Genomic DNA, 24,719 nt, shown 5'->3' on the forward strand with positions numbered 1-24,719 from the left:
GTTGAATATTTTGTTTAATTTGTGATATAAGGCATAGCTGTAGTGGGCGTGCCTGTAATTAATTCAATAGTATAGCAATATTGTTGCAATTTTTGTAATATTGTACATTATTGAAATATTGCTGCAATATTATTGCAATATTTCGTGCTGACGGGGGGTAAGTACGCGACTCAGCCTCAAAAGGGACACGTTACTCGTAAGAAAAAAACATCTGACAATCCTATAAGAAGGAATACGAAGAAAAAATCGAGTTGATATATCTTCTAGAAATTCTCAATCTTTTTTGAAAATGCTTTTTAGGTCTATGAATGTTTTTTTATCATGACTTTATTATATATACTTTAAAATGTAATATTAAGCAATAATACTTCGACAATTAATAAAACTGAATTAATTATTGTAATATATCATAATGTTGCAGCAATATTGCAGAAATATCCCAGAGGTATTCCTGCGATGAATTTTTTGCGAATATTTACTTTTGTAGCTTATATTATGTAATATTACTGCAATATTATTACAGTATATAGAAATACTATTGCAAAACATTAACATAATGTGTAAAAATATAGTCTAATATTACAGTAACATTATAAAAATATTTCTGTGATGAATTTGCCGCGAACATTTAATATTGCAGCGATTATACACTATTACTGACATATTATTATGCAATATTACAGCAAAGTTGTAATATTACTGCAAGATTATTACAATATTACATACTGGATTCTATACGAAAAATGAAAAAACATATATCTATATAAAATATAGATATATAATCTATATATAATATATAGGCAGTTGTATTCGCGGGTACATTCTCTTTGAATTCAAGTTCTAATTGTACATCACTCTTGATGAACTCGTTTTGTCGCGAGCAGTCAATGGTTACTAGAGTATAACCTTTCAAAAAGGAGTGTAATTGGAATGATGATTCATTTCTTTCATGAGGGATAATAAAACGTAATATATATCATACAAAATAGCGGCTCTGTTTTTGTCAAAGTCTATATTCAGATCATTGGATAAAATTCAGAGTTTAGATAAAGTTTCACATTAGTTAATTTATAGATAACGAAGAAAGTTTTATTTTGATAATTCGTGATATTTTTTTCATGATATTTTTTTTATCAGCCTGTAGTCCAAAAATAACGTATCGTGATTTTTTTCAGCTGTCTGAGTCTTGATGACCCAAGAATGCTTCGTTGTACTCGGCAATAGGGGGTACTCATACAAATCCCACGAACGGAAACTCATACTCAGATATCATCCGCTCTCTAAAGCGCGCAGCATGGATAGTTTATTAACTTCATTCAACGCAATGTGAGGTATTCATCACTGTACTTTGAATAATTCAAGCATCGGCTTTGTCGCTGGATCTTCCACTATGTAATTGTTACCGTTGCGCATTCATATCAAAATTAATTCGTGACGAGCGTTAATTATCACATGTTTGTAATCTTCGCAAAAGTCCAACAATATGCTGAATGGTACACAAAAATTAAAGTATCTATCAACTGTCATTAGTCAACTGTCTTTTCGCGATATCACTAGAGTCGATAAATCCAACATTATGTAAACTATATGCGATTTCATTAGAAAACGTTGCATAACCCTTCAAGACTAGTTATGCTACCGTTTCTGCTGCGATCAATCTCCATACCGTTGAATTCATACCGAATTTCATCGAAACCATAATTACATTCAAGATTTGGTTATTTTTGTACATTTTTTTTCCTTTGAAATCAATCTACCTTCGATGTAGAGAATCCTTTCACACAGTAATGTGTATAAATCCTGTTGTATCCGTATCTTGTCGCTATGTCCAAACGTCGTAAGTTCGAATTTCACACGTACGGATTGTGTGAAACTCGAACTTGACGATGCGATCGTCAAAGATTGATTCGCTTCCAATATTCAAGATATCAACTATTTCAAATATTTCGTACAACAAAGCCCAATGATTGTAAAAATTTAACGTTTGACGCAGTGAGTTTCTTTCTGGAATGCTCGAACATTTTTGATCGCTGTCGTCCCTCTGGCAAAAATTATGTCCTGTCTGTTTCATCTGCTCGTTCAGAACAAGCATTTCACGTTATCGTTGTATTTCTTTATCGTCGTCTCCGTACATGTAATCTAATGGTGATTTTTTTCTCCGCGAAAATCGAGCAATCGTCCGTCTTGATCTCATAACGCGAATCGTCAAATCCGTAATGCTCCGTACGACGATCAGAAGGTAAATGATCTGTGTCGATCTTTCCGATCTTATATCCTGATGACATGCTCGGTGAAAATTCATGTATGTGTGAATGGACTTATCATTGCTGTATGCACCACGTTCGCATTCAATGCGAATGATATTTATGTTGATATTTATCGATACGTCTGATTCGTGCTACTGTTGCGGATCCAGCATGCATTCGATGAAAATCCCAACAGAGATCCAATATTGTAAAGTCCAATATTAATGAAATTTACTCGATAAGCGTATTTGATCTCAATCTTCATTGTATTATTATTGGCATGAATAATCAATGGATACTGTTCATCCTCTTTGCGAAGCCTCTTTTCTCTCTCGCAACATCATTAGGATAAAATTGTAGAATTGCACGTCTTAGATACTTGTTTATGTCACGTATTTCGTACGATCCTTCCCAGGAATGACAATTTCTTTGTCATCTTTGTCAAAGTAAAACTTATTATTCAATGAATTTACATTAGATATTGTATGGTAAGTTTCAAAGTTCATCAAACCGAGCTCGTAATCGCCATCACTCAAATCTACGGTCGGAAAGTATAATAGCAGACCGCGAGGATGCTATTATCGATGAGCGTAAATATCAGTGACATGTTTAAATAAATACTGAGTTGAAAGAATGCAATGTCAATTCTTAAATTGATCGTCAATCGTCTGTAAAAACTATAGACATATGGTAGTTGTCCACAGTTTGATAATGTAATGTTGATAATGTAATGTTGTGCGGTTATATTTGTGTTATGTCTAAATATCGCACAAATTCCGTAGTCGAAGATTACCGAAGTATCAAAGTAAACAGCACGATCTCCCCACTTCGCGTATATACCATCCAATGAATAGTCCATCAGCATTATCCAAATTTACGATAGATGTTCTCGTTTCGATACACCCCCTACCCCCCTATTGGTAAGATAGTACGCATAAAAATATGTCTAAATAAATATAGAATACGCATACGTTTTGCAAGTTGTTGCAAACGAGTTACAACGGAAAATGCTTGTATGGAGATAAACTCCATAACCTTCCATGACGCAGTTATGACGTTTCAATTCTTTCAAATAACATTGTACGGCTTTATTATATGTTTATAGCTTTTGCGACTTCTGTCGCGCCGCTGACCAACCCGAAGACTCCTAATAGCAGTAGAATAGATACCAGCGCGTTTTGCCACCGCTAGTATTCGTTTTTTCGTTGGCTTTTTTCTTCTTCGTTTTCAAGCCCAATTTTCGGTTTGGCTTCCATAGTCGCTCAAACAGCTGTGGCAGCTTCTTTCTCCAAAAGTTGAATCTTTCGCGGTAATTTGTTTCCACGCCTCTTCAACGAATATTTTGTCAGCTACGTGTCGTTTCGTGAGATCTTTGCATCGCGAATAAGCTATGTCATGTTCGCGACACGCGGCGTCCAACGGATTAATGTATCGATTGCCTCTAGCCAATTGCTTTTTTAAATGCGTGGATCACAAAATTGATATCCGGGGATATACAACTCGATCGGAAATGCGTTTATCGTGTGATTTAAAAAACAGCCTTTTATTGTTGTTGACATTTGCTACAATTTCTTATAAACGGCGTTCGACCATCAATATGCGATTATATATAATGATTATAATGATGATAATGATTATAATGTTTCAAGCACCGACGATGTTGCTGAACAATTTCTAAATCAACCTTTATATGCTCAGGTAATCTGTGCCATAATTGATCTATGTAACTCTTTAACTCTCGGAGCAAAATAATTTTCAGTATATATTCCAACTCTTTGACATTAAACTATGTACAGCACATCATTATCTGACCCGATAAGAAGTATTTTGAATACTGAGCGGTTTCGCTTTGCGCACTACTATAAATATATCTGGATGCCGTTCAATATTATCAGTGTCGTGAAGGAAGAAGATATGATGTACGTGCGACAATCGCAAATGATCAAAGTGACTAATGTCAGCAATAAAGTACAAATTGAAAAAGAAATACGCAAACATGGAAACATGCCGATTTCTGTACGCGGAATCTGCGGTCCATCGAACTGCGGCAAAACAAACATGTTGATAAACTTGCTGAGAAGACATAGCGTTTTCGAGAACGTATACATGTCGAAGTTGTTGACTCAAACAACCAAAATATCGATTTGGAAAATTTATTAGCGACTTGGAGAATTTATTAGCATCGATTGAAGAAATTGATTATTTTATATTGTCCAATAATAACGATGTAATATCATCGAATAAGGCGTTTCCAAATTCCATTTTTGTCTTCGATGACGTAGCATGCGACACGCAATCAGAGAGTACTTTGCGATGGGCATGTGGATGTCGATTGCTTCTATCTGTGTCAGACATACACAAAGATACCGAAGCATCTTATACGCGATAATGCAAATCTGTTGATTTAAACAGGACAGTACTAATCTGAAACATGTACGCAATGTATGATCATGTAAACACCGATATGTCTTACAAGAATTTTTGCCAATTGTGTCGTTACTGTTGGCAGCAAAAGTAGATTCGTAATCGTTGATAGACAAAAACAATGCGTTTACGAATGAACAATACAGAAAAGGATTTAATGAGTATGCAATAACATGGTTAGTCGTTGTCAATACGTCAACTACACAACATTTCCTTTCGAGCAATATGGATAACTGCAAAGAACTCAAGAATCACGAGAGGATAGCGAAACAAATTGTGAAATGACTTGATCACGAGTGATTCGTAAAAAATATCGCGCTTTAAAAACTGACAAAATAGAAGAAGGTATAGCATTGGAAAAATACTTTAAGCCTATCGTCGTACTCTCTCTAAAATAGATTGTCGAGAACAACACTAATGATGAATCTCAATCAATTAAGAAAAAAGTCAATGTTGTAAAAAATAAAAATATTAAGAAAAGAAAACCTGAAGATAATGCAGATGTTCATGATGATGGAAATGATAATGATGGCTTCTGGATGGATAATTCATGCTTCAATTGACCACCATCTAAAAAGCAATGTACAAAGAATCGAACGTTATGTCGGATTTCAATTATGCATTGTCTGAATCACGTGAATTATCGAATGTTCGCATATTCTTTTGGTCGAAGACGAAACGCCCAATGAATCGATTGAAACGTTAGTTAAATAATCTTTGCAAACGCGGCAAGTTCGTGAGGAATTAATTGAGGGCATTTGAACAAAAATACGTTCATGTTTCTTGGTAACAGAAAAAAGGCGATCAATCACGTTTATGGCATATACCTCAACGAAAACAGCACGATGCTCGATGACAAATATTTCGATGTAGACACGAATGACTTTGTGATCGTAGATGGAATAAAGTACAAAGGTACACCTTTTTATTTGTATGAATTAATTTTCAAAAGAATTCCCGATAACATTATTTACACAGAAGATGATAAACTAGCATATAAAAGTATACTATTGGCAACGAATGCTCATAAACGCAGCCATAATGTGGATAATCCAATATTGGGTAACAAAGGAAATATAAGAATATAATAGCACCTTTGATATTAGGTAAAATACAAGTTGAAACAGGTATACTACGCGCCAAGAATTTAAACAACAATTCATATAAAAGAATCGGAAAAGTAATACCACGCACCATGATCCTAAGTGACAATAAAATCGATTATGTTTATTGGGACGATTCTAATGAGCTAGTGGATCGTCTTCGATTGCTTGAGATTTCGCCTTAGACCTCACAATGCCCACGATAACGAAATATTGTTTATTATTGAAAAGCTTCATGAAGTTGATTTTATGATAAATTGAAACAGGAAACACAATCATTTTAGTTGACATTTTAGTTGAAATGCCGATTAACAACATTTGCGTAAGAACTTTGTGATATTTTACGCATTATACAGCAATAATCATAACATAATGTAACATGTCTGAGAAGAAGTCTCGAAAAGATGACTGCACGCAGCGAGAAAAAAAATTTCCACGCAGACGTGTCATAGTTTACAGATATGACCTGTGGCAGGCTGATATGGTCGAGATGCGCCCTTACACATAATTCAACAAAAAGAAGCGTCATAGACTCAGAGCAATTTTTGATTCGGGTATGTACATCTCGTGCAATTTAAATCATATTCGATTGACGACGAGTCATTTCGATTTTTTCATTCAAACATCGCATGTAATTGTTAAACATTATCGCGGTACGATGTTACTCTTTATGCTTTTCGTTTTTTATATCCTTTTTGCCAAAATTAATATAATAAATATATATATATATATATATATATCAACATTTATATTTTTTTACATCTTTTATATTTTGATACAATGTATTATTATTATGCTTTATTATTTTTCTTATTATCTTAATTTGTACTTTGTGTGTGTTTTTCTACATTTTTTTAATATTTTCAGTGTATAATATATGTTACTATTAGGTGCAGGAAAAAATTCGTGGCGTTTTTTTTAATGCCATCTAACGGGAAAAACACCATGAACTTTTTCCTACACCTAATATTATTATGTTACTCTTATGTACTATTATCATTATAATTTATATTAGATGTGGGAAAAAAGTTCGTGGCGCTTTTCCCATTACATCTAACGGGAAAAACGCCACGAACTTTTTCCCACACCTAATATGTCATGTATGTATTTTACGTTTATATAAGTATTACTATTATGTTTTATGTAATACATTTATTTTATGTATTACTATTATTTTTAATTTCATGTATCGTACATTTATATACATATTTTATATCTGTATACTCCAAAACAAAGATGGAAAGGATAATAAAAAAATATATTTTACACATTTATATATTTATATTGATTTATTTGTTATATCTATAAATATATAAATGAAAATTTTATCAAATAACATTGTTTTTATGTATTCTTGAATTGTATTATATAATAATCTATTGAATCAGCCACTTGACATACATTTAGTCTTCCTTTCAGCGCAATACTTCCTCCACGAGATACACGAATAAATATCGCAACGCGATGCAACTCGTGCTCGTAGGACGCCAGTGACAGGTTTCTCGAGTAGATAAGTTACGGGATTGATAGGTTATACATTAACGATCGTAAACAACTCGATGGTCCAATTTGGTGCGTAACTCTTCTCAAAAATCGTCTTGCTCGTTAGTTGCTCGTACAGAATCTTACTTATTTTGAATTTGTCGGACCCGCGATCTTTATCATGCTGTGCACTGTGCCCAAAAGTCTTCTCGCGGGAGTTACGTCGGCAGGGCGCATGCCGATAGTGTGATATTTGCGCGTTGTAATCTGACACGAGAGACGCAGCAGCTCGTCGACCCACTTGTAATTGCCATTGATCATAAACATCTTCCATGTCGTTCTTGAGCGTGTGATTAAACCGCTTTCAACGTCGTATACATGGAATAGATTAATGTCTTGTTTTTTCAAGATTTTCTGCATTGTAAAACTCTTTCCTCATCTGTTTGTAAATTTTTCGGACATCTTCCACTCTCTCGAATCGATCTCAGCAATAGTGCCAGTCGTCTCACTTCCGCCCTTGCTCTTGAGTAAGATACGGCTCATGCGTATTTGATCAATACATCGATAACAGTGAGTATGTATGGCCTGTAGTGGTGTTAAAGCTCAAATATGGATGCATCTCGACGATATCAACCTACCACAGATCGTCGTATCTCCAGACTCTGACACACCTTCGCGGAAAATTTCTTTTCGCCGGAGCGTGCAATTTCTCGATGTTTCTCGGAGCTAACTTTTTTCTTTTCATCAGACCTCTTTTTCACGATTCGACGCGTAATACACAGAGTATAACAAATTAATGTATTTTTTTTTGCTGGCATTACTTGATTGATCATTTCATCGATACGCGATTTAATTTATAATAAGACCGAGAAATTTCTGAATGATCGACATCAAGTATCTCGTTGTTATCTGCTCAGTGCGAAGCGTCGAATAATCATAGATGATCCTCCAGCTTATTGAGATCATCCCAGTGCACGTAATTGATCGCGTTGTCGTTCAATGTCATTGCGTGAGGTAATGGCTTTTCAGATTTCTTCTTCTGTTTTTTGAGTAATCAATATCAACGACGCGATTATATGTTTATACTTGTATCCCCTGTTGCTCAATAATCGACTCTGCGAATATATATTTGTGTTTGTGCACGTTCACAACAGCATGCTCTTGTACTTGTCTTGTGCTCTTGTGTCGTCTTCTGTGTAGAACACATCATCAGGAAATATCAATTCGTAAAGAGCGGATGTACCTATGTATCGTGCAATGTCGGTAATTATGTTGTCCGCGTCATTCACGTCGAAGCGTTTATTGCCAAATATCAGCCCTTGTGTAGGTAAACACTATAAACGTAATCTATACCGTTCTCTTTATCTTGCACTCAGGACAGCCTCGACGTACTTTTGACTCAGCGAGCTCATTCTCCCGTCGTTTCGAAAACGTTTTCCAACGATTCTACCGTCGGTACGATTTTGGCACATGAGATGGATCGATTGTACACGATCGTGCGATTGATCATTGGATTTATAAAGAGTCGTGGAATGCTCGAATGTTTCGCTTGCTTCTTCTTTCTCTTTTCGTTTCTCCTCTTTCTTCTCACGTTTAGAAGCAGACGTTGCATCTTCGTTGCGCGATTTTCTCTTTGTCGCGCGCACGCCGAGGTTGTCGATGAAAAGTCGCAATCGCTCAATAAGAGGTTTAAAATGTCTGTTCAACGCGTCTGTCCTCCTCGATTCTACCGGTCTTCAGAGAGCAATGTTTCTTGCGTATCGACTCGTTTGTCTTCTCGCGATTTTTTCACGCTCGCGCACATCTGCCATGTTCGTCTTTGGCTAAGTATTTAACAAAGATTAGTCACGTTACAATATCGCGAACTCGTTAAATCCTTTTCTATATCTATTTGTAAGCGCATTGTCCTTGTCTATTACTAGAAATCCATATTTCTGTTGCCAACAGTTTTGTCGCGGCACAAAATTCGTCGTACGGCATGTCGGTATTCACATGATTGTTATAACATATTTCAAGTTGGTCCTGTTTGAATAAGATCTGCAGATTCATATTGTAAAGTATCAGATGTTTAGATATCCTCGCGTACGTCTGACAGAGATAGAAGCAGTCGACGTTCGCGTAGCGACCCATCGAAAAGTATTCTCTTATCACATCCTGCTTGTCACATGCCACATCATCAAAGATAAAAATAGAATTTGGATGCACCTCGCTCGGAACGACGTCGTTATTGTTAGAGAATATAAAGTAGCCGATTTCATTGATGGACGTAAATAAATTTTCAAGATATTGATACTTTGGCTGTTGCAACGATTTCGAGTAATTACGTTCTTGAAACGTATACCGTTCGGATTCTCAAGTAAGTTTATGAGAATGTTGATTTTACAATTTGACGAGCCGCAAATGATCGCGCATATAGTATTCGGCATTTCGCCATGCTTGCGCTTCTCCACGCCGTCTTCCATTATTTTGCGTCGAAATTCATGACGCGTATCGTCAGCGATTGCAGCACGAATTTCATGCCCGCATTACGGGCCTAACTGGCCTCCTATTTAATTAAATCTTAATGAAAAAATTATGTAATAATGCGCTATTCATGTCCGCAAACAAAAATTTTTGCGCTCATTCCGTTTAGCTAAAAAAAATTTTTGTGAGGATGCTGAGTAGGCAATCAGTCAGTCCTCCCACTCGTTAAAAATAATCAATTTGGAAAATTAAATACACAGGATTTATGCGCTATTTATGCACTATTTCCAAGCATTTTCGATTTTTGCACTGCAATACTTATTCGCCCTTAAGTCGTTTAAAATTGCAAAATTAAGTACTCTGACTATGCAGAATAATTATTTGATTTATGCGCTACTTTTTCTAAGTATTTTCGATTTTTGCGCTGGAACCTTTAAGGCATTTCCCTCTTGGAGCGAACAGTCATATTCACCCCTAAGTCGTTTAAAATTGCAAAATAACTACTCCGACTGTGCAAAAGAATTCTCTGAATTATGCGCTACTTTTTCCAAGCATTTTGGATTTTTGCAATTCTTAAGACATTTGCCTCTTGGAGCAAATATTAACTTATAATTCATGAAAAATTGTGAAAATAAAGGATCTTTCAATAAGGACGCTCGATTTTTAAATGTAAATAAAACAAGTTGTGTGTGAGATATCCACTCAATTTTTTTTTTATTTGAAAGAATATTTTATGGCATTAAGGAATATAACGTCGCTCAAATGTCCGCCGCGGCTTCGCTTGATGACACGTATTCGAGCGGTCCAATTTTCGATGACTTTCTCGCATAAATCTGGCTGAATTTGCTGGATGGCGTTTGTTATGTTGACTTTGAGAGCATTAATTATTTGCGGTTTATTCATATAGACCTGCGATTTAAAATAGCCCCAAAGGAAGAAGTCTAAAGGCGTTAAATCGTACGATCTCGGTGGCCAATTCTCGCCGCCGCGCGAGATAACCATGCTCTCAAATCGCTCGTGCAGAATGTCCATCGTGGCATGCGGTGTGTGGCACGTATTGGAACCACATGTTATCCATATCCATGATTGTTCACGTATCTATTCATCCAAAAATGGACCTCATCGCTAAAGATGATTTGTTTGGCGAAATTTGGGTTAACTTCCAACTGCTCCAGAACTCAATCAGCGAACACGGCGTTGTCTATGGTAGTTTATCTTAAGTTCCTGGGTCAGTTGAATTTTATAGGGGTGCAGACCCAAGTCCCGACGCAAAATTCGTCAAATTGAAGTCGCAGAAAGGCCAAGTTCTTGTGAACGACGAGAAATTGATCGCCTCGGGTTTTCCCATACACTCTCACGCACAGCAGCGATGTTTTCAGCAAACCTTGTGTTTCGGCGACATACTGGTGTTGGCTGATTATTTATCGAACCGATTGACTCGAATTTGACCACCAAATGTCGAATAGTCGATTCGGCAGAACGATTGTGGCGAGGATAAAAATCATGTAATGCGCGGAACGTTTCTCGAATGGAGCATTTTGATAATAAAATTTTATGATTTACACATGTTGCTCAACATTATGACCTTCTATGGTGATTTGCCATACACTACTAAACAATTCACAATAAATTTGACAGATGTCACTTTAACAACATAGCTACTATGATGAACAAATTTCGAGCGTTCCTATTGGAAGATCCTATACATGCTTAATCATCTATTTTTTATTTATGCGCTTCGAATTCCAAATAATTGCATTTCTATAAAAAATACAAGATGATGATTCAAAAGGATGATGTAAAAGGATTTTGTGGAAAAGGTCAAAGATGCATTAAATCCATTAAATATAATAATCAGATGGATAATAATTTCGTTCTCTTTATGAATTTTTTGTTTTAATACATTTATAAAAATATAGAATGTGCTGTCTGTCCTTTAAATGGTATAACAACTTATGCATTTGCTTTGTAATTAGAAGAATTGGAAGTTTTTTTGGTTGATTTCTTAAATCATCGTATTCCAACCATTGATTATTTTGAAACTCGCTGCCGTAAAGTATCCAACATTCTTTTCAGTATTCTTTGTGTTTGTCGGTAATTTGAAAGTATACCTCTTAGAACATATACCGTTTTCATAAATGTGAATTCCAATTTTTTGCGAAATTTTACTTAATTGCACTTCATTTGTTGTATTATACGTGTCGTATATTTCTAGTATTATGAACATACCTGCAATGTATTAGATGTACAACTTTGCTTCCGCCGTTTTCCTATAGATGGCTTTAGCGGTAAGTGGTGGTCGAAATAAATAGATCATAGGCGTCATACAATAAACTTGGGCATCTGTCAACATAACTCCATAGAAACATTAGTCGATTTGTGTCTGCATCATAAAGTTATTCTTGATTGAAAATGTCAGTTTACGAGCCAAATTCTCGTCATTTGCGGGAGGTTTTAATTTTTTGCTTCAATATGAAGAAATCTGCGGCTGAGGCTCATCGAATGCTCTCAAATACTTATGGTGAGGCCGCTATTAGTGAAAGAACGTATCGTGAGTGGTTTCAACGCTTCAAGAACGGTGATTTTGACGTCCAAGATCATGTTCTGTATTTGATGGGACCAGCTCGGCGTAGTATTATGAATTGTTAAAACCGACTGAAACAATCACAGGCGATCGGTATCGAACGCAATTGATGCGTTTGAGCCGAGCATTGAAAGACAAACGGCCGCAATACAACGAGAGACACGATAAAGTGATTTTGCAGCATGACAATGCTCGACCCCTTTTGCAAAAGTGGTCAAGACACTTGGAAACGTTGAAATGGGAAGTCCTACCCCACCCGCCGTATTCTCCAGACGTTGCTCCCTCTGACTATCACTTGTTTCGATCAATGGCACACGGCCTGACTGATCAGCACTTCCGGTCTTATGAAGAAATAAAAAATTGGATCGATTCGTGGATAGCCTCAAAAGATGACCAGTTTTTTCGACGCGGGATTCATACGCTACCCGAAAGATGGGAGAAAGTAGTAGCCAGCGATGGACAATACTTTGAATCACAAATGTATAACCAGTTTTTTACAATAAAGCCTCGAATTTCGGAAAAAATACGGCGGAAGCAAAGTTGTACACTTAATAATTCAAGAATTATTTAAGCAATGAAGATCCATTCTTCGACCATTATAAGTATTTTAATTTCTAATATTTCGTTTATTAATTATAATTATAAATACTTATTATTAAATATCAACTCCTTTTACTCCTTTTAATATGCCATATTTAGAATACAGTGTATCATATTTAAACAGAAAATACATAATATATGTAATAATGAGATATGTAAAATTGAAAGATAATATATAGTATCGCTCCAAAATGTATCACCTTAATTTTTTAACATAACTTCTGTCAAAGAGAATCAAATACACTCATTTGATTCATTTTGATGGAAATTATATTCAAAAAATGTAAAGGTATGATACGCTTTTGAACAATATTGCAAAACACTGTATAGTGTGAAAAGAATACATATTTTATTGTAATACACTTAATTGTATTTATATAATTTATGATAATACTTCTATGAAAAAAGAGGATATGCTACATTCAGAAATGATATCGCATATTTTTTCTTATTTTGTTAAATATTACGTAGACATTTGTGTAACAATGTATTGGAACCCAAGTAAAAATTACTAGATAATAAGATAGTATTCTAAGAAAATTTTAGTTAATTATTGCAAAGTTGTCATTTAAATCTTCTCTAGCGGCAACTTCATGAAAAGACAATCAATATTTATTTTGACTTAGCGAATCCCACTCGATCGTTCTCCATGTCAAACTCCGTTAATACTGGCCAATAAATACATCACCCAAAATCCATAAAGATTCATCTATACCCTTGAAATGACTCATACATGTTTCAAGTTGTTTATCCTAGGGAAAATAAAATATATTGCGTGATTTTTGCTCTAAAATAATTTAAATCATTACATGAGCCATTTATATTCACCTTAAAGACATAATCTTTGCCAGTAAGAATGAAATTTTTACCACCTAGCACGAAATTGATCAGGGGCATATCAGAAATTTGATCACAATTCACCTTTTAAAATAATAAATATTAGTTTCATATAAGTAATCAATAATTTATTATAAATTAATTAATTCTTATTTCTGTAATTTATTCAATTTGTTAATTTGTTAATTTACAAGAATCCCTTACTATTAAAAGAATATAAGATATAAAAGAAATTAAGTGAAAAAAGGGCAAATAGGAATCAAGCTGGTAATTTGTTGAGTGAAATAATATACAAATATAACATAAAACTACTGAATTAACGTGTTTACATGCAATTCATTTTTTAGCTCCCTTCAGAGACATAATTAAATTACTATTATAAATACAATATATATGTGATGACTTCTTATAGTTGAGCTCCCTCTACTTTATTAAAAAAACTTCAATATTGGAATGAAACTCAGATGAATGTTCAAAAATTAAGACAAAAAATTTCTAATCTAAAGACTGAAAGTGAGCTTCCTAATTTACTATTTAAATTCTTTAAAATTGGTTTTACCATAATTCATATCTGATAAAAAAAATATTTTTTGTTGCAATTTTTAAACGTTCATCTGAATTTCATTCCAATATTGAAATTCTTTTAATGACATGGAGGAAACTTACTATGACAAGTTAGTCATCTCGTATATATTGTATTTATAACAAAGTAATTTAATTGTCTCTGAGAGAACTCAAAAATAAGTCAAACATGTAAACGCGTTAATTTAATAAAGAATTTTGTGTTATATTTGTATATTATTTTGCCCAACGATATTTTTCCAATCACGCCAACCTAACTCCTATTTGTCTTTTTTCACTTAATTTCTTTTTTACACAAAATTGTTGTAAGTTACTATTGTGTGAAAGTCAGTTACTTACTATTGCGTCCCCATCAATAGAAGTATTATAGCTCCAATCAATTTGTTAATAGTTTCGATTTCTAATTGGTCCAGCTATCAGAGGAGTGTTTATATCGACAATAATTCGCAGTTCATGCATAAAGTGTAATTTGTCACTTGAACCCTATAGTATCATAGCGTTAACAATTTGCTGGCAAAATATGATTCGTGATTGTGTGACATTTAATTTAATCACATACTTCTCCATCTTCAATTCCCAGTATTCTTTGCGAGTAACAGGAATATACGTCAAATTGCCTTCGTAATAATTGGGATCGGAGCCACCAATATCATTTCACCATCTATTTCAGCTGTGGGATCGCTGTACAGGTATCATACTTATTATAAAATGGTAAAACTATTTGAATGAAAAAAACATTTTTAGAAATACATGATATATACGAAAACATGTTTACCGATTTAAATGGAAACTAAAACTAGCTTGCGATACCAAGTTTTGTTTGACCATATTATAGAAAACGGGAATCACTCTGTCGACGGAGTAATCTATCCCCAAGATACCATCGAATTTCGCAGCAACAAAGGTTTCTGGTACTGTTATCGTTTCTGCGAATATTTGATGCTGAACAGCAAGGCCAGCAATCTATAATAGGATCGATATTATTAATAAAATATTGTGCTTTACTTTGGAAAACAAAGCAGGCAAATCTTTGAATGAGCTAGCCTCATAAAAAAATGACTAGGGTGGATATATTTATATTTTGCATCATCATTTTCATAATCAAAAGATAAAAATACATAAATAAATAGGCATTCCTTTTTTTACAAGAATATAGCTCATCCAAAGATTTATCCAATAGCAATGTTTTTAAAACATTTTCATAGATTCCAACTTAGTTGGAACCAGGAAAAGTTATTTTTTAAAAATAACGCGTTATCCTTAACGTTACTTGCGGTAAAAAATAACTCGTTACCATTATTCGATTCTAAAAAATAACGCGTTACCGTTACTTAAAAGTATCGATAAAAAATCGTTATTTTTCGTTACTTTTTTTTTGTAATTATGCAGGATGAGAAGAGTCTACCATTCATCGATTTTGATGAAATTAGAGTATTTGATGCATTTTTGTACGAAATGAACGAATCTGGCAGAAAAATAAGTATCACTCTGCCCGGTAAACTGAGATTAATGGTTAAAGTTGATGACTATTTAGATAAGGAAATTTCATCAAAATCGATGAATAAATCTGTTTTCTGTATAATTAGACTTTTTAAAATAATAAAATAGGTTTCTAGAACAGAGTATAAATAAACTATAAGATATTTAGAAACATATTTATCTTTGAACATTTTTATCATTTATTAATATTTTACACACTTATGTTTAATTCTGTAATATTTTATTATATAATAGATATTTTAGTTTTTAGTTCTTATGTGTTCTAAAGCGAAAGTGATTGAAACAAAAATAGGCAAAAAGTTTTTTGTTTATTTAGTATTTGTAATTTTATTGTCCGTGACGGCCGTGATAAAAAAGTAATGATACAAGAGTAACACGCCAATTTCGTTACTCGTTACTAAAGAAGATGTAACATCGTTACTAATAAAAAAAAAGTAACGATGTTACCAAATCGTTATCAAATAAAACGAAAAGTAACGTCATTACAAGTAACGTGTTATTTCCCTGGTTGGAAACTATATTAAATAGTTTGCTAAATAATAACTCACAGTCACTACATCTTCAGATAAAAATCCAGACAGGATATCACTGTTATACTGAATAGTGAATTCAGTGCCAGTTTTTTGGTATGTATTGGATTTTTTGCTATCATATTTATTATGTAACACTGCAAAAAATAGTAAATAAATTGCTTCAATTATCGAAGAATTCAGAAATAATTTCTTTATTAATTTAAATGTATAATTAACAACAATTTAAATCGTTGGATATATTTGTATTTTATGCTTTAACATGTGAGTTATCTTATATCAAAGGTTATTGACATTTTAAGAATAAGTGTGATAAATTACACAAACAAAACTGTAAATAATTATAGAGCTTAGTTCCATAATATTTATTTTATCAATAATTTTAATTTTTGAAATTGCTACTTTAAAGATTTTAAGAATTTATTTCAAATATGAATAGAACACAATTCTGCAACATTATTTCTATTCTACCAATTTCTATTCTATTCATAGGAAATAAAAGAAATATCAGAATGATTGAAGCTGAATCTTTAATGCTTGAATAATTTGGTGTGAATTTATATACGTATCAAATTCTGTCAAACTCCACACCGAATTGATTTTACAGTCTTGAAACGCGATACTGACAGAATTACCGTAGTATTATAATATGAAAAGTTAAATTACCTAGCAATTTAAAAATTGATTGTTCATAGGTGTCTTAAAAAGATCTGAATGATAAACATATTAAAATCTGTAAATAATTGAATGAAATTAAGATTTTTAGTATATAAATTCACACCAAATTATTTAAGCATTAAAGATCCAGCTTCAACTGTTGTGAGCTTAATTTCCTATTAATTGTTTATTCACATGTACGATTCAATAAGATTTTATTGTTTATTTCTATATTTTTATTTTTGACATCAATATTAAAAAAGAAAAAAAACAATTGAGATTATTTTAATATTTGGAATAATATTATTAAAATGTACATGTAAATATCAAAGAAGCAGTGACACTATGACGTACTTACAGCAAGCAATGTTGGTAAATCGGCATTTTTTGGATAGTATCCAGAGATTGGAAGAACCAGTATCAAAAATTATTTTAAAATTCTGTGGTGGAGTTCCAATCTGAATATCTGCATAGTATTAAGCATCCAAATAATTAGATTGAAATTCTAATGTGCCAGTAATCCTAACATTCTTCAAAGTTTTTCGAATGAACCCTGTCCTTAATAATGGAATTCTTAAAGCAACACATAAAGAAGTTCTATTATACTATATGCACATATTTATCATGTATATATTAGAAGAGATATTTAAGATACGACTTGATCATCATAATAAAGATCCTGAGGTCCCAAGTTCAAAATCCGGCTAGTAAATGAAAAAGATCAAAATATAATTAAAAATAAGAATTAATTAATAAATTGTCTAAAGTTTAGACACTGTTGAAAAAAAAAAATAAAGAAAAGATTCTACATTGTTATTTTTTCTAATTTTGTTCAAATAATTTTAAGAAACGTTTTTTTAACGTTAAAGAAATGTTTCTTTAAATGTTAAATAAATGATTTTTAAATGTTGAAAAACATTTTTAAATGTAAAAAAACGTTTTTTAATTAATAAAAAAGATCTACCGCATTAATTAAACGTTTTTTAAACATTTTTTGCAATGGAAAAAGAAAACATTTCTTTGCTGATTTATAAAACATTTCAGAAATATTTCATTGCTGATTGGGTATGAGTCTCGTACATTCGTTACGCCACTTATAATTATCGACACAATTGTTCACACTATTCTTATTCATATATAATATAATACACTTAACGCAATTATATTTAGTTAACTTCTTTTCTGTGATTATATTTTTATTCCGACTTGTTTTTTATTAATTTAAATTTTAGAAACTAATAAAATTTTTTTAACATTCATAATAAACGTCAGATAAATGTTAAATAAATGTGTTTTTATTCATATTTTAAATAAATAAATAACAAAAACAAACATTTAATAAAAAACATTTAACAAATAAACATTTAAAAAATGTTCCATCGAAATTATTTTAATGAAAAATTAATGTAAACCAAACGTTTGAGAAACATTAAGTAAATGTTTAAAAATGTTTCTTCAAAATATTATTTTAAACAAAACATTAATATAAAACAAATTAATAAACGTTAAATAAACATTAAAAAATATTATTTTGATAAAACAAAAAATTCATTACGAATAAAGTTGAAAAAAGTTTAATAAATGTTATCTTGAAAACAAATTGTGAAATGTAAGATTAATGAAAAATAAATATTTAAAAAATATTTCCATTGGATCACCGCTCACTAGCGCTATATAACCTTATGATCCAAACACAGCATTAGAGAAATAATAAACAGTAATAAATAAGTAAAAAATATGATATTAAAGATTATTTATAATAGATATAGATTTATAATAGGTCATTCTACCAGGTGTATAAATTTAAATCCGCTGTTTTTTAGTCAGAAAAACACATTTTTTTTTCCTAGGAAGCAAAAACAAATTTATTCAAAGTATTTGCCCTCGCAAACTATACATTTTTTCCATCTTTCGGGCAATTTGTATATATCACGCCAAAAAAATTCCTCATCTTTCCAGGCAAACCACGCCATTTTCGGACATCTTCGTAAGAATCGAAGTGCCGCTCAGCGAGCGCATAGCCCATCGACGAAAATAGATGATAGTCAGAAGGTACCAGGTCTGGTGAGTAAGCGGGATGGAGTAGCACTTCCCAGTTGAGTGTCTCCAAGTAGTTTTGGACCATTGTTGACGTGTGCGATGGTGCGTTGTCGTAGAGGAAAATCAGCTTGTCATGTCTTTTCCGATAATGTGACTTTTTTTCACGCAGAGCACGATGCAATTTGATCAGTTGTTGGCGGTGAGCATTAACAGTTTCACCAGGTTTTAACAGCTCGTAGTAGATGACACCCTTCTGATCCCACCAAACGCACAGCATTGTCTTCCGTCCGAAGCGATTTGGTCTTGAGGAAGATGTTGATGGTTGGGCGGGATCAACCCAAGATTTCTTGCGTTTAGGATTCTGAAAATAGATCCACTTTTCATCGCCTGTCCAATCCGATGCAGGAACGACTTTCTTTTTTGTCTGGCAAGCAGAATTTGGCATGTGTTTTGGCGTCGCTCCATCTGCCTACCATTTAGTTCATGCGGCACCCATTTTCCGATCTTTTGAACCTTCCTCATGGCATGTAGCCGCATGGAAATGGCTGCTTGAAAAACACCCAATTGCTCGGCAAGCATTTTTTGCGATTGGGTATCGTCCTCGTCCAAAAGAGCCTGCAATTGACAGTCCTCAACCTTCCTGGGTCGATTTTCACGCTTCTTGTCACGCAGGTTAAAATTGTCATTGAACCGGCGAAACCAATCTGCACGTTGTTTCCAATAAAGCATTGTCGCCTCCATAAGCATTCGATGCGATTCGGCAGCCGATTTCTTCAAATTGAAACAGAAAAGCAAAGCTTCCCGCATATGCTTTTTTTTTAGCAAAAAATTAAACATGATTACGAAAGAAAAAATGTATATTGTTGTATGAAATTGCTGATGATGTGCACTGGTTAATATTGACAGATGTCAAACACATAAAAAAAAGTGTGTTGTGTGCCCAGGGTAGCTATGCTCACTAATGCTACCTATGAGCAAAGTGGATTTAAGCTTAAATACACCTGGTACATTACAAATTATAACAAATATATTAATCATAGATTCTCGTGTCATGAAAGTCGTTACTAGCTCCTCCAGACGTCTCCTCTGATGGCATATTGGTAAATATTCATTAGTTTTGCCGAAGGATATATTCGGGGAAATAAACTATCCGGGGTGTGAATCAAAACTAGCAAATTTGAACAAAGGATACAACAAAAACGAAAGATTGTATCCCAGGTAGTATTCCGGGTAACCCGGACAATCCACCTTCTGCAGAGGCAGACTCCATGGATTCTGGGGAGGAGCCCATTGTTTCTTGTTGATAATTCATTTAAAAAAAGCTCACTACTAATGAAATCTCCGTCATGGGTATCAAAAATTTAGACGTATTAAAAAAATTAAATTATTCTAAAGAGTAAAATATGATAACTAGCAAGCTAAAGCAGGCGCTAAGAAAATCATATCTTAATAGACATCGATTTTCTTCCTTAGCGGTTCTTCTTCATTAAAATTAATGTGGATCGAAACTTCACAAATTATATTGACACAAAAACATGTAAACAAAAAATGTTCAAAGGATTCTGTGAACCGCCGACTGAACGGTAGTTTAAAGGAAAAAAAGGCAACGTCAAGCCCGGAACTTAACAAGAAACCTGAAACAATCGAAAATTAATAACTAAGTTAACCTTTGCCTACTTCCAACAGTTTCGCAATTTTAAAAACTGAAAATCAACAACTTGGACTTGAACAACGATTCATATCCCGAATCTATTATGGTAGGAAAAGCTAAACCTATATATTAAGTTAGTAAAAAGTAATTTCGTATTGCAAGCAAATGTCGTTAGAAGGAAATATTTAGTGCTATCTTCATTCTGTATCTAATATTATATATTTTTCTGAAAGATTGAGTTTCCTGCGTATTTTAAACTGTCATTATTTTTATCAAAATTTATCAAAATTCCAGTAATTTTTATTTTACAACATTGTAAACATGAAGCAAAACAAGTAGTATTTTTGGTATTTGATGCTTTACTATTTTCGTAAAGGGAAGAATCCCTGCCAAAAACAGCCGATTAAAATCGATTAAAACAAAAGTAATCTGTATCGATTGGATCCTTGTACTGAGAATAGGATATTGAAACGATTGAAAATAAATAAATCAGATTTAATGCACTTCATGCGGATTATAATTGGATCATATGAATTTGTTTCAATCATAAATTCTCCTATTTCATAAATGAAAACGAAATTGTATTTAATGCAACCAATTTTGTTGTGACCAACAAAAGTAATTCGATTCAATCGGAATTTCTCCGACTTTGCAAACGATATTGGAATCCGTAATGAAACAATAATCCGATTTTCTCGTAATCAACAAAAGTAATCCTATTTAATTCGAATTTCACCGATTTGCAAACGATATTGGAATCAGTTTTAATGAAATGATAATCCGATTTTTTCACAACTAGCAAAAGTAATCCTATTTAATCGGAATTTCTCCGATTTTGCGGACGATAATGAAATAGATTTTGATGTAACGAGAATCTGATTTTGCCATCATCAGCAAAAATATCCAATTCAATCGGAATTTCTTCCAATTAATGGTTGAAAATTAAATCGGATTTAATGCAACGTAAATCTGATTTTGTCATGACTGACAAAAATAGTTTGATTCAATCAGAATTTTTCCAATTTTTCGGTAAAAATTAAATTGTCAATGTACGTACGTTTTTATTTATAAAATTTTATTTTCATCATTACAAATACGTCTAATAAAAACAAAAATTAAATTCATATATATCTAATAAATAATTCTTATGTCTCTAATAAACAAAGAAAATAATTCGACCAAAGGATCATTTTCAACTTTAATGATTTCAAAATTATTTTAATGAAAAATAAATATTTCGGATTTTCAATATTTTTTTCATAGTAGACAATACAAAGTTTTTACTGATATAGTTCGTTTACTACAAACACAGTAAATAATACTTAATAAATTAAGTTTTTAATAGATACCAGTGTATATACCAGAGTTATCCTAGCGTACGTAGCGTATGTACTATATAATTTCAGCGTTCCGATATTCATTGCCAGTTGCATCCTATTTATCGGAACGCACTCTTAATAACGCAAATAATGAAATAACACCTATTTACATACATCATTAATAAGCAAGAATTTCATTGTCGTCAGGTGCATTCAAAACGACAATTGCTCACTGAGCGTTCAGTGAACTCTTTCTTTTATAATTGATCTATATTTTAGGATCTAATGGAATATATCAATCAGATGAAAAAGCCCGTCACTAAAAATAGATGATTTTACTATTAAAAGTATCATTGAAAAACTCATTGAAAATGAATGACATTTTCAATAGTATTTTATAGTAAGCTGAATGAGTTTTTGCCAATGGTAATATTTTATCACTGAGGATTTTATTACTGGCTAGTAATGTTTTCAATGATACATTAATTTTATAGTTTTATTGCTAAAATGAGTATTATTATTGATTAATATCTTATTTCAAAATAACATCAGAAAATTATACGATAAAAATAAGTTTTTCCCTAAATTCGGGAATTAATTTTATAGTGCTTCGAAGTGATCACTCATCCAGTTGCATACTGCCATCCGCTATCCCCTGACTTTTGAAATCGTATGGAAATCGCTGTACTTTAATGATCCACAAACACTTATATAATCATGGACGTATAGCTATAATACATCTGTTCAATATATGGTTCTGAGAAATTTGTCCAATTTAACTGAACATTCAGTCAGCTACTGTCTAATATTTAATATTATAATGACTATTTTCAAGTTAGAAAATCATATGCTGTACTTTTGTAGTACCAGTTATCATCTTTGATTAGAGGTCTCCACTATTTCTCTTCTATCGATACCCACATAAGGGCGATATGTTGCCATTTTTACTTTTCACTTATTTCGCATTCAATTTCACCAAACTAAAGCCAAGGTGTTTTCACAAACTGTCTGTTGTCACATAAAGTCTTCCTTAGAATTAAGCAAACTGCTGGCAAGTTGTCATCATGCGTGCCAGTTTGTTGTCAACGTGACGAATTTATTATTTCTCAATGTACTTTATATATTTTTACAATTACTTTATATACTAATGTATATACTTTTACAATTTTGTAAACTCATAAAATCTATTTGCCCTCCTGATGTTAATTCAGTTCACATTAGATTCCAATGCAAATTGTCGACAATTTGAAAACAATACATGCAGTGCATCAATTTGTTCCATATGCTAAATCTCGCTTGGCTATCTGGGTAGTAGTATGCCATATTGATTCGGGTTATGTACCATGATATACCTAAACAGTATGCAATACAGATGCAGTGTTGATACGTTGTACTATAATGTCATGTACACTTTTTGTACTGCTATCATACAGTTACGCTCTACACCGCCATCTCGTGGCAATATAGTAACAGTACGATAACGGTATTTTATGCGGATATTGTAGAATATCGCACGCTTGATTATCTGGGATAATATTTTACTATTGAAAATTTTGTCACCGGTTAGTAATAAAATCTTCATTAGTAAAATATTGTTATTGATAAAATTCCATTAAAACCACTGGATTGTATAAATGAGTAGTTTTCAATACGAATGATATTCCCATTGACAATAATCCAATGGCAAAATATTATACTACTGATCGAATGATATTCCTATTGATGCGTATTCAATAGTAACTAATATATCCAATAGTAACTAATATATCATTATCGAATAATATTCCTATTGGACTACATCCATTGATAAAATATTTTACCGAATAAGTTTCTTATCGAACACTTCAAGTATAATAGTAAAATCATTCGATAATGATAATACCATTGACACTTTTCGCGACGGGAGCTCACTGAACGTTCAGTGAATAATTATTTTGAATGCACCCTATGGCTATTTTGTGATTAAACTACATACATTTTTTTGAAACTTAAAATGAGATAGGTACATATATGTTTGATAGTTAGCAAAAGCGAGAAAGATAATTCTAGTGTAGTCTATGCAAGAATAAAAAACAGATCTTATATTTAGCTGTGTTCTAAAATTTACTGCCAGTACTGAAAATCTATAATATAAGTAATATAAGTTTGTTTGCAGAAAATTTTCAGTTGAATGATTGTAAATATTCGACAGCAAGTGTATATAAACGACTATGCAAAAATTATTTCCATTTATATAAAATATAATTAAAAAAGAAAAATTGTATATATTTAAATTTAATTACAATAGGACATCGCATATGTTTGCATTGTATAAAATTATGAGTTATAACCTATAAATATTATGTAAATCTATAAAATACAAACACAGTTAATTGAAATATAGCTGCTTTCCTTCTTCGTACATTTATTTGATAGTAAAAATATACTGATATAAATATATATACTGATATAAATATAAATATACATATAATTTAATAACCATTGCATTTGTTGATTATATCAAGTAATCTAGTTTATAACTAAATCATCTTTCATTTAAAATTATTTTAAAAAATTTTAGTGAAAATTATTGTACCATGGTAGAAAGATTGATAGTTCTAAAATAGTTCACATAAAAAGACAAAACAAGGCTTAAATAAACAAAAAACTTCACAGAATCGTTGCCTGAATCTTATCTACAGTTCCAATCTCTCTCTCTCTC

At 32.4% G+C, this 24,719-nt stretch overlaps 1 pseudogene; it reads right to left on the bottom strand.

Annotated features, from left to right (window-relative positions):
* Positions 1 to 13,514: 13,514 nt before the first annotated feature.
* Positions 13,515 to 24,719, bottom strand: part of LOC105626982 — a 33,684-nt pseudogene continuing 22,479 nt past the window's right edge.

The sequence above is a fragment of the Atta cephalotes genome (assembly GCF_000143395.1).
Source record: "Atta cephalotes unplaced genomic scaffold scaffold00007, whole genome shotgun sequence".
NCBI lineage: Eukaryota > Metazoa > Arthropoda > Insecta > Hymenoptera > Formicidae > Atta > Atta cephalotes.